Here is a 13374-nt window from a genome sequence, read left to right on the forward strand (position 1 = left end):
ATTAATAAAATTAAAAAAAAAGAATAACAAACCTAACAGGAATCAAAATATTATCTCATTTAATGCCAAAAAAGCTTTTGACAAAAAATAGCACCCTTTCCTATTAAATACACTAAAGAACATAAAAATATATGGATTGTTCCTTAAAATAATAAGCAGCATCTTCCTAAAATTATCAAAAAAAATTATATGTAATGAGGATAAGCTAGAAGCATTCCCAATATGATCAAGGGTGAGTCAAGGATGCCTGTTAAAAGAACTATTATTGAATATTATAATAGAAATGTTAGCAATAAGAGAAGAAAAAGAAATAGAACAAATTAGAATCAGCAATGAAGAAATGAAATTCTCACTCTTTGCAGATTATATGATGGTATACCTAGAGAACCCTAGAAAATCATCTAAAAAACTATTAGAAACAATTAGCAGCTTTGGTAAAGTTACAAGATTTAAAATAAATCCACACAAATCCTCAACATTTCTATATATTACCAAGATGCAACAAGAGATATAAAGATAAATCTCATTTAACATAACTTCAGCCTCTTCAAGAATGAAGGACAAGAAGATGGCAGCAGAGAACACAGGCAAAGTGCTAATCTCCTTATCTTCCCTCATTAACAATAGAAAACAAACCTTTTAACAGAAATCCAATCCACAGAACCTAGAAAGAGAAAGTAGGAGAAGATCTACTTCAAGGTTTGTCCTCTGGGATCATGGGTGAGCTGGGCACAGAGGGCTGACTCTACTGGGAGCACAAGATAGGGTCAGAGCCAGACAACTGGACTATCCTGATCAGCAGGGTGGGTGAGATCCTGAGACCCTGAAAGTGTGACCAGTCTGATTCAAGATGGGGTGGGTGAATGTCTGAGAGCTCAATGAACTAGAGCCTGAAAGCCTAAAAGCAGGGCAATTCTGATCAGCCAACTATGGAGCAGAGGCATTGCTTGTAGCACTGAAGGTCTGGAGCTTGCAGGCAGAGCTGGAGGGAGACTTCCAGTGCTTCATTTCAGCTGAAGCCTCTTCCTAGAACAAACAAAATTTCAGGCCACCTCTGCCCCAGGCAAGTGAGTAAAAGTCCTCCCACAGCTGTGAATAGGGAGAGCAATTACCTTGCCCTAGGGGAAATTCGCCCCTTGATCAAAGATAAAAATACTCAACAGCTTCATCCACTCACTCCAAGTTAAGGGAGAGAGCCTCAAATTAAGGTCACAGACACTGCAGAGAAAGCAACCAACACAGCCTTCTGGCCAGCCCACTTGGAATTACATAAACCTGGTGAGTAAAGCCTGAAGGAATCTTAACACCAAATCTCTGTGAACCAGCCCCTTGCTAACATAAGGTCTTAGCAAAATGAATAAAGGCCAGAAGAAAGGGGGGGGGGGGTCCATAGAAAAATTCCTAGAAAGAAAAGACCCTAACTCAGAGAGATCTAGAACCTCTGAGGAGAATATGATCTGGTCTCCAGCACAGAAATACTTTCTTGAAGAAATCAGGAAGGAGTTTAAAAGTCAATTGGAAGATTTGGGAGAGACAACACCTTGCAACAACAAAAAAAAAAAATCACTGGAAAATACAATTGGGAAAATGCAAAAAGAAAATAATTCTCTCAAAACTTCAATTGGTCAAATGGAAAACTCTTTCAAAAATAGAACTGACCAATTGGAAAAAGAGTTGCAAAAGGTAAATGAAGAAAATTCTTCTCTAAAAAACAAAGAATGGAGTCTGTGGAAACTATTGATTATATGAGACAGCAAGAGCCTTTTAAATAAAACCAAAAATTTGAAAACATAGAAGAAAATTTTAAAGACCTCATCAGCAAAACCACTGACCTCGAGAATATGTGGAGGAGGAGCAACCTAAGAATTATAAGTCTTCCTGAATACATTGAAGAGAAAAAAAAGGCCTGGACTTATTTAGATTTAGTGATGGAAAAATTGTCCTGATATCATGAGGGCAAAATAGTTATTGAAAGAATTCATCAATCTCCTCTGGAAAGAGATACTAAAATGAAAACAACAAGGAATGTTGTAGCCAAATTCCAGAACTATCAGATAAAAGAGAAAATCCTGCAAGCAGCAAGAAAGAAATAATTTACATACCAAGGAGCCACAGTAAGGATTACACAAGACCTGACTGAATAGATAGAAGCACCTGGAACAAGTTATTCTGAAGAGCAAGGAAGCTTGGAATGCAGTCAAGAATCCACTATCCAGCAAAGCTGAGCCTTCCTTTCCAGGGGAAACTGGAAGATATTAAGGTGGAAATTAGGCATAGACCAACATCTCAAACTCTGTACCAATGATTGAAATGAGTACAGGATTTAGATATAAAAAAGATAGTATTATAAGCCAATTAGGAGAACAAGGAATAGTATAGCTGTCATATCTATGGAAAGGGGGAGTAATTGATGATCAAAGAAGAGATAGCAACCATTATAAAAATGAACTGAATAAGTGCGATTACATTAAAATAAAAAGTTTTTGCACAAACAAAACCATTGAAAGCAAGAGTAAAAGGAATGTAGTAGGCTGGGAAGCAATTTTTACAACTAGTGCTTCTGACAAAGAACTCATTTCCAAAATATATAAATGACTCAAACTTATTTTTAAAAAATGACATTTCCCAATTGATAAATGAACAGAGAATATAAAAAGGCAATTTTTCTGATGAAGAAATAAAAAGCAACTCCTAATCATTTGAAAAATTGCTGTGTCATTATTGATTTCAGAAATGCAAAGTAATACATCTCTGAAGTACCATCTCACACATCTCAGATTGGTCAATATGACTAGAAAGGAAAATGATCAATGTCGGAGGGGATCTGGAAAAACTGAAACACTAATGTATTGTTGGTCAAATTGTGAACTGATCCAAATTTTCTGGAAAGCAATTTGGAATAGTACCCAAAGTACAATAAAAATGTGCATATCCTTTGATCCAACAATACTACCACTGGATCTATACCCTGAAGAGGTCAAGAAAAAAGTATAAAAATCACACATATACAAAAATATTCATAGTAGCTCTTTTTGTAGTGGCAAAGAATTGGAAATTTAAAGAATATCCATCAATTGGGGAATGACTGAACAAATTATTCTATATGTTATGTCATAGAACATTATTGTTCTACAAGAAATCATGAAGGGTGGAATTTTAGAAAAACCTGGAAAGACTTGCCTGAATTTATGCTGAGTGTAATGAACAGAACCAGAAGAACACTATACATACTAACAACAACACAGGGTGATGATCAAACATGATGGACTTGTTCAGTTTCACAGTTAGACAATTTTAAAAGACTTGTGATGGAAAAATATCATCCATATTCAGAGAAGGAACTGTGGAGTTTAAATGAGAACTAATGTTTATTATCTTTAATTTTTAAAAGTTATGTCATGTGGTATGTCATTTTTTTCTCTGTTTTCTTTCTTCCATTTGGATCTGATTATTCTTTTGCAACATGATCAATATGTATCTACGATTAGCATGGTTATAAATGTGGAGTCTATATCAAATGGCTTTCTGTCAAGGGGAGCAGAGAGGGAAGGGAGAGAAGGAGAAACAAGTAAAACCCAAAACCTTCCTAAAAATGATTGGTAAAAATTAACATTACTTGTGGTTGGAAAAACAAATAAATAAATATTTTACAAGAAATAAAGAAAATGCCATCCACATTCAAAGAAAAAAGTAATGAAGTCTGAATGCACGTCAAAACAACCTATTTTCATTTTAAAAAATATTTTTGTTGTTTTCTTTCTCATAGTTTTTTTCATCCTTTGTTCTAATTCTTTTTTCATAGCATTACTAAAAAAGAAATATGGGTAACATGATTATACATGTATAACCTTTATTATTAATTGCTTTCTCAGGGCAGGGAAGGTAACAGTGAGAAAATTTGCAAAAAATAATACTGAAAAATATATTTATATATAATTGGAAAAACATTTAAATTAATTTCTAAAAATAAACTGTGCTTAAATCATCATGTAATCATCATTTACCAATAGAAGGTCAAAATAGGTACATGATTTAGACATAAAGTGTGATAATATAAGCAAATAAAAGGAGCTTGGGAAAAATATTTGTCAAAACCAAGAACAAGGGATAAGTTCTTGACCAAAGGCGATAATGAGGATAATAGGAAGTAAACTAAATTATTTTGATTATATTAAATTCAAAATCTTTGTACAAGCAAACTAATACCATTAAAATTAGGAAAAAAAAGGAATTGTGTGAAATGGTATTTGTTTCTCAAATGTACAGTGAATTGAACCACGTTTATTAAAAAATAAGAGTCATTCCTCAATTGATAATTGTCAAGTTATATGGATAAGCAACTTTTCAGAAGAAGAAATTACAGTTATCAATAGATATATAAAATACAGAAATCACTAATTATTAGATAAATGCAAATTAAAACAACTCCAAAGCATAATTGTATACTCATCAGATTGGCTAACAATACAGAAAAGGGAAATGCTAAAAGTTGGAAAAGATGTGTGAAAAAATATATATTAATGTATATAATATATTAAGATAGAAACTAGGCATAGAACAACCTCTCACATCCTATATTTGTGGAGCTCTGAACTGGTTCAACTATTTTGGAAAATGATTCAAAATTATCTATAAAACTGTGTATACCCATTTCATCCAGGAAATCAATGGAAATCAAAAGAAAAAGGGTCAAGTGTTCAAAAATATTCATAGCACCTCTTTACATGGTGTCAAGAAAATGGAGAGTGAAGAAATACTATCAATTTTTAAATGATTGAAGAAATTATGGTATATGATTATGATGGAATATTATTGAGCTGCAAGAAATAAAGAAGTGGATGCTTTTTTGAAAAACCTGGGATGGCTTATATGAGTTGAGAGAAAGTGAATACAAGAGAAATAGTAGGACATCATACACATTAATAGCAATTTCATGCCAACAGTCAACTATACTATTTTGTTCTATATAATGATCCACAACAATTCCAAAGAACTCATGATGAAAATGTTATCCATGTCTCCCGTGAGAGAACTGACGAACTCTGAGTATAGCTTGAAACGTATTTTCTTTTTCTCTATTTTCCTTTCTTTTGCACTATGGTAATAATGGAAATATTTTTACATAACTATATATGTGTAATGAGTATCATATTTCTTGCCTTCTCAATGGGTAAGGAAAGACAGCTAGGAAAGAAATAATTCACAACTGAAAATTAAAAATAATTTGAAGAGAAAGTAAAAAAAATAATTTTTGTAGGAATTTACTAAAGGCACTAATAATTAAGAGGATTAGTATAGTATTCTAAGTAGGATTAATAAAAATTAGCCCAGTGAATTTTTCCTATCTCCTGGTTAGCTCTAGTTTTCCCATCTCTCTGGATCTAACCCTCATTCTTCAGTTAACCAATGCCACTATTACTCATGATTCAAAATACATAAGATTACTTATCATGTTCACCTCCTCTTTGTGCTATTTATCTTGTTTTCTCTATAACTACTCACATTCTTGTCATAGAGTGGTGAAGCTGGGCCACCATTTTCTTCCTTCTCATTATGATTATATTTCTTCCATAATTCTAGATTGTAGTACTCTCACTTACATAGAAAACATTCCATAGTCCTTTATTCAATATGTGTGTATGTGTGTGTGTGTACATGTGCACGTGCCCATTTACACGTGCCCAGATACTGCTTGTCACTGTCCTACCAGTGCAGATATAATGATAAAAATATAAAAAATTTCCCTCTCTGAGACTAGAATCTACTGGGCAATACACAAATAAGCATAAATGATCTGTGGCTAGAAAGGCAGTGTGGATAAGTAGAAAGAGAAAGTTAGTTGTTTATTCCTATTTTAGTTGTTAAAGATTACTGACCTCAGAATATCTAAATATGCTGTTTCCCCTTATTATTTTGCAATCTTTCAATGATTTTGAGCCCTAAAATTATATATAGGGTTTCAGTTTTGTCTTAACCCAAGGAGATCCATCTTTGAAGAGTAGTGTGATGAACTTCTTATAAGGTTCTCCAATTGAATTAAATTAATAAATACTTATTCAGTCTAATAAGTCCCAGTCACTATGCTAACCACATTGCAATAGCCCTTTGTTTTCAGGCACAGCTTTAACAGGCTTCTAATAAAGATGATGTATATGAGATTCATTATTTGATTAAATTTCAGTTGCATGACCTAAGAAATCATCATTTTTTTAATGGTCATTGAGTGACAAATCCCTCATTTGCCCCATTGTGATTATTAATCCTACCCACAAACTGTTGGATACAGAGATTTTTCTATTTCTTTAATATCCATTTATTCCTAATTCTCCCATTTCTAAAATAGCTAGAATAATGCTTAATATTTCTTGTAATTAATTCAATTAATTGTAATTTAATTGGTGTCCAACTTTTCATGATCTCATTTTGGAGTTTCCTTGGCAATGATACTGGAAAACTTTGTGATTTCCTTCTCCACCTCATTTTACAGACAATAAAACGAGGAAAGCAGTGTAAAGTTACTTTACCAGGGTCACACAGCTATTAAGTGTTAGAGGCCAGATTTTAACTAATGAAGATGTCTTTCTGATTTCTAGCCCAATGCCCTATTTGCTGTACCATCTAGCTGCTCCTTTAATATTCACTGGGAATATAATAAATATTTTTTATTGAGAAAGATCATAGACAGTGTTATTATATACATTGAAAAATGGAATGAAAATTTAAAGAAACATAAAGAGGATTTGAGAAGCACAGTAACAAAACATTGTAAAGAATTGGTACAAGAAAAATAATGAATGCATTTTAGTTTTATCTTAAAAATGTGAATTCCTCAATTTACAAAATCTAGTGTAAACTAACTAATTGGACAGAACTTCTCTAATACTGTAATGACTCTTTAAAAGAGACTTTTAGGCAATAATATTAGACAATTTGTTAAAAACAAGATTGAAGTGTTGTGTAACTCTCAAATAGGATAGTGTTATTTGAGTATGCATTTCAAGAAACCTGGATTGATGTCTATAATTAATTTCCTCTATGTCTGTAAAGATAATTTCCATACCATATTAGGCATGGTGCTAGATAAGATTAAGATACAAGAAGGATTCAACAAACATTGTAGCTTAAAGTGTGAGGTACAAAAATTTATTTTAATGGCTCAGAATAATCTCAAGTTCTACAGCTATGATCTTTCAGGAACCCTTGATTTTAAACTTCCAGTTACAGTGATCTCTTCAACCTTCTTTGAATATTAGGCAAAACAGTTGACTTACTTGAGGTCTGAAAATTTCAAATACATGTTCTAAAGTGAGTACAAACATTTTTTTTCCACCAAGAATCACCATTGGTATATACCATTGGTATAAATAAGAAACATGAGGCTTTTTTTAACATTTTACTTTCCTTTATTTCTGTAAAAATGCATGCCTTTTTTCTTTATTTTGGGGAAGGAATAACTATGTTGGCCTGAAACACCTATAGCAACAATTAAAAAATCCCACCAAGAAAGAAGCAAAGCATAAAATATGCCCAAACAATGGGCAAGTTATGAGGGAACCTCCCCCCCCCCTTATTTTACAATCTGCATTTATCTCCACATGGATAGAAATCAAGGGAGAAAAAGCATCTAAATGAAAGAACAGAGAACTGTGATTCTATCCAAGCTCCTGGAAGATAAATTGTATGACAGACCCAAGGGCAATTAGAAAGCTGCCAACACAGCTTCCTGGGGAGACTGCCAAGAGAAAAATGCTAAAACTGGAAAGACAATTTTCACTATGCAACATATGGGGTCCAGGATGACCAGGAAGGGCTTATTGGTGACCCCAGGTGCTGATTGTCTGGCAAAAACAGAAAAGGAGAAGAGCTGTGGCAAGCAGAGAAGTAAAAGAAACAATGAATGATGTGGTTCATACAGTTCCTAATGCAGTTCAAATCTCCCCTCTTACAAGACGGACAGACAAAATTTAGACATCTCAAAGATAAATTCCCATTCATCCAATAAATTGGAATTAATAGGTAGTGGGATATAATATTAAGAGTATTAGTTCAAGTATCTAGATCTAGTTATAAGTGCTAATGAGTAACTCACTTTGGCCAAATAAAAACCCTGGTATTAGTACCTTTTATTTTTTATGGGAGCAAAAACACCAACAGTACCTACCTCACAGGGTTATGAGGCTGAAGCAATGTACTACATCTAAAGTGCTTTGCAAATCTTTAAACAATAAATAAACACCTTTGGGAGGATCAAGTGTTTTGGAACTAATGCTATTTAATATGTTTAAATACATGTGTAGTGGAAGGACAAAGATTGTGTCTGCATCCACACAATTGGAGTGATTTTCTAATCTGAGTAATTAATCCATTCAGTGACATATAACTTTTTTATGGTTTGAAAGTGTCAAATTTTTGTTGTTTGACCTAAACAAATAATTCAAAGCAAATGGGTGTATTTGACTGGCATCTATGCAACTGGTGTCTGCATAAGGCTAATGAATATTGTAAAAAAGCTAAAAAACTTTTGGCAGTTATCTGGAGTTTGCCTTTCTGAAATGCCAAACATTCAGAAAATTGGGGATATTAGAAAGATTCATTGAATTTTCCATGATTACTTTAGATATTTAACATTATACCTTTTTGCAATAAAATTCTTGACAAAAATCAAGCATTCTCCTCAGATCTTCATTCCAAAAATCAAAGGAACAAATGCATTACTTTGAGATATAAAAAATATCATTGAAACAGAGACTCCACAGGATATCAAATTGTGATGCCAATTACAAATACTCATTTCTATGTCTGAGTTTAGGATGATGCTCTTTTCTTGATTCCTTTCATTATATTCACACACAGTCATACATACATATTTATATGTATGCTTATTTTGTGTGTGCATATATGTATATGAATTATTTATGTGTTTTTGCCACTCATGATAATACATTTATATAATCTTTGCTGCTGGGAAAGACTAAAAGTGGTATATTACTTGAGGTTGGGAATTCTGAGCTCCAATGAAGATAAAGTTAAGGGTGTGCTGTGGCCAACTCCTGCTGCTTAATGATATTACGATTTTGAAAGTGATCACAGCTCAATCGTTTTGTGTTCCCCATTCATCATTATTCAGTCATGACCCTCTTTGGCGTTTTCTGGCAAAGATACTGGAGTGGATTACCATTTCCTTTTCCAACTCACTTTTAATGAATGAAGGAAATGGAGGGCAACAGGGTGAAGTGACTTGCCCAGGACCTCACAGCTAGGAAGTATCTGAAACCAGATTTGAGCTCAGGAAAGATGAGTCTTTCCATCTGCTTATCCGATACAACATCTATTTTGCCATCTAGCTATCCCATCTTGATTATTATTTTTGGATGTACAGATTTGATAAATTGATGGGGAAATGGTAATAACAAAGAATAAACAAAAGTGTTTCATGCATATTCTTTTTTGAAAGTCAACTGTTAAATATTCACTATTATAGTGTTAGCTAAAGTTGAATTGGCTACTGCATGAAGCTTGGTAATATTGTGGAGTATTATTTACATGTCAGATTTGATTATCATATTGGTTTTCTACTCATTTAATAATTCTTCCTTTGAAATCACAATTTAATAACAATAACTTGCAAACCTCTAAATTAATTTATATAAAGTTTCTTTCCAAGAAAACTTTAAACATTGTATTTTGTAGTTCCTCATGCTGACAAGAAATTTTAGTTTTCACTTCATAATAATTTCTGAAATGTTTTCTTAAATGACATTTATTAAATCTGACATTTTTGTGGAAGACCACACTGCAATTTGTATAATTAAATAAATTCTGTTGAATATTACTATTCAAAGTTTGTTTTTTGAGGAGGAAAGTGGTTTTCAGAAGTAGAATATAAGACAGCAAAAAACATTCATCTCTGAAATAGAAAGGAAATATAGTGAAAGAGAATACAGTCATAAAAAATGTCATATGTATGTTAATGCCTAAAATTGCTTTCATTCATGTTATATTAAATTCAATGTATAATTATTATTCCAATTGTGTACAAGCAATATAGCTTCTGGCAGAACAACAAATCTGAGATAAGATATGGTACCTGACCACCAGTTGCAGACACCAGTTGCATAGATGCCAGTCAAATACACCCATTTGCTTTGTTTCGTTGATTTTGTGTGTGTATGTGTGTGTGTTTGTGTGTGTGTGTGTGTGTGTGTGTATGTGTGCATGTGTATAGGGGATATTCAAAGATAATTGTAGAACAAGTGAATTAAAGAATAATAAATAAATTTCCTTGTAATGTCTGAAAAATCCAGAATTATTACCTAAATAACTGGATATAAGAGATGAGGAAAAGAATATTTTTTTTAATCTCTTACAAGTTTTTTTTTTGGGGGGGGGAGGACGGGTTTGTGCTTTTTTAGTTAAAGTAACTTTTTAAATTTATTCACTCCCCTATAACTCACCTCAAATTTAACTAAAGAAGAAAATAAAAAAGATAAAGATAAAATCTTTATAACTACATAGTTAAAAAAAAGGAAATTCCCCAAATTAATTATGCCTGAAAATGAATCTCTATATTTGAAATTTATCAGTTCTCTGTCCTAAAGATGACTAGTTTGTTGCATTCATTCTTTTATATTTGGGACAGTATTTTCTTCAAAATGATAATCTTACTTATAAAATCTTTCAAGATTGGTTTTCTCTGTTAAAAAAGCTATTTTAGGGGGCAGCTAGGTGGCACAGTGGATAAAGCAACAGTCTTGGAGTCAGTAGTACCTGGGTTCAAATCCGACTTCAGACACTTAATTATCTAGCTGTGTGGCCTTGGGCAAGCCACTTAACCCTATTGCCTTGAAAAATCTAAAAAAGCTATTTTAAATGACTTCCAGCTAAGAATTAATGTCTCCTAGTTTCCCCTCAAAAATAACATGAAAGAGAACTCTTAACAGAAATTCAATTAACAAAACCCAGAAAGAGAAACTAGGAAAATAACATCTGCCAAAAGGTCTGTCTCAAGGGACTGTGAGTGAACCAGGAGTAGAGAGCAGAGAGCCAGTGGGAGGCAGGGTGAGGCCAAAGAATAGAAACTCACCGCGCGGTCTTTGGTGAGAGGCAGGTCCTAGGACCAACTTTAAACATGGAATCTTTGGCTGGGGTAGTGGAGGTCTGGTGAGTCCTAGCAGGGCTGGAGGGTGAGTTCCAGCACAGAGTTTCAGAGTGCAGCTGAATATCAGCTTGCTGGGCTCAGGTGCATGAACTCCATGCTTTCAATGAAGCCCTCTTCACAGAACAAACTGTAACCTCCCCTCCACCCCCTCAGACCCATGTGTGGGCACCAGAGCTCCTTCAACTGAAAGACAGATTAACTACTTCCCCCAGGGCCCAGTTCACATTGGTCAAGGACAATTCAGACCTTGCTGTCAGCCCCATTCCCTCCAGGCCTAGGGAGAGGGTCTCAATTACTCCAGAGAAAGCAACCAGCACCCCCTACTGGCCAGTCCACTTGGAGTTACTGAGCCAAGTGAACAAAGCCTCTAGGCAAACTTTTGAGAGCCAGTCCCTCATGCAACAAAAGATCCTAGGAAAATGAAGAAAGGCCAGCAGGGGGGGCATTGAAAATTGCTTTGAAGTAACAGATACTAACTCAGAGAGATTTAGAACTACCAAGAAGAATAAGAATTGGTCTCCAGCCCAGAAAAACTTCCTTGACGAAATCAGGAAGGAGTTTAAAAATCAATTGGAAAAATTGGGAAAAGTAACTGAAGAGAGGGGGAGGCTAGGTGGCTCAGTGAATAGAGCACCAGCCCTGAAGTCAGGAGTACCTGAGTTCAAATTTGGCCTCAGAAACTTAATAATTACCTAGCCTTGTGGCTTTGGGCAAGCCACTTAACCCCATTGCCTTGCCCACAAAAAAAATCTAAAAAAAAAAACCAAACTCAAGAGAAAATTAACACCTTGCAAGTGAAAATTAACATCTCTCAAAAAGAAAAAAATATATACTTGGAAAATACAATTGGACAAATACAAAAATGAGAATACTTCTCTCAGATCCTCAATTGGACAAATGCAAAAAGAAAATAATTATCTCAAAACTACTTTTGAGCAAATAGAAAACATCTTCAAAAATAGAAATGACCAATTGGAAAAGGATTTGCAAAAGGTAAATGAAGAAATTTCTTCTCTAAAAAAGAAGGGAATCTGTGGAAAATAATGACTTCATGAGACAACAAGATTCTGTTAAACAAAACCAAAAGATAAACAAAAAGAAGAAAATGTAAAATACCTCATCAGCAAATCCATTGACCTTGAGAATAGATGGAGCAGAGACAACCTAAATATTGTTGTTCTTCCTGAAAACATCAAAGAGAAAAAAAAAAACCTGGACTTAATATTACAGGATTTAGTAGTGCAAAACTGCCCTGATATCATGGATTCAGAAGGCAAAATAATTATTGAAAGAATGCATTTATCCCCTCTGGAAAGGGATCCTAAAATGAAAACACCAAGGATTATTGTGGCCAAATTTCAGAACTATCAAATCAAAGAGAAAATCTTGCAAGCAGCCAGAAAGAAACTATTTAAATATCAAGAAGCCACAGTAAGGATTACACAGGAACTAAGTGCATCAACATTAAAGGATAGAAGGGCCTGGAATGTGATATTCCAAAAAGCAAGGGAGCTTGGAATACAGCCAAAAATCTACTATCAGGCAAAATTGAGTCTTATCTTCCAGGGGAAAAGATGGGCATTTAATGAAATGGGAGACTTCCAACATATCTTGATGAAAATAACAGAGCTAAATAGAAAATTTGGACATTGAACAGGAGACTCAAGAGACACATGAAAAGGTTAAAAAAGGGGGCAAATGAAAAATAAACTGCTATCCAATAAGATGAAATTGGCTATATCCCAATCTGAGAGAAAGATTCTTATAACTCTTGAGAATTGTAACTCTTTTGGAGAGAATATATTTAATCAGATATGATGGACATTCATGACTTATCCATGAAACTGCTATCCAGTAAGATGAAACTGGTTATATCCCTACCTGGGAGAAAGGTGGTGGTATTCAGAAACAAAATACAGAGATTGTGGATAAAATGAAAAAAAAGGGGGAAAATACAAATAGAGGGAAGATAACATGTAGGGCAATAAAGAGTTAGTCATTATAACTTTGAATGTGAATGGGACGAACTCAACATTTTTATATGTATGTATGCATATAACTAGAAAGATGCAGCAGAAAGAATTAGAAAGAGAAATCCCAATCAAAGTACCTTCAGACAATATAAAATACCTGCCAAGGCAGACTCAGAAACATTTTGAAAACAATTACAAAATACTTCTCATACAAATATAATCATATTTAAATAACTGGGCAAA

Source organism: Macrotis lagotis, chromosome 7 (genome assembly GCF_037893015.1).
Source record: "Macrotis lagotis isolate mMagLag1 chromosome 7, bilby.v1.9.chrom.fasta, whole genome shotgun sequence".
Taxonomy (NCBI): Eukaryota; Metazoa; Chordata; class Mammalia; order Peramelemorphia; family Peramelidae; genus Macrotis; species Macrotis lagotis.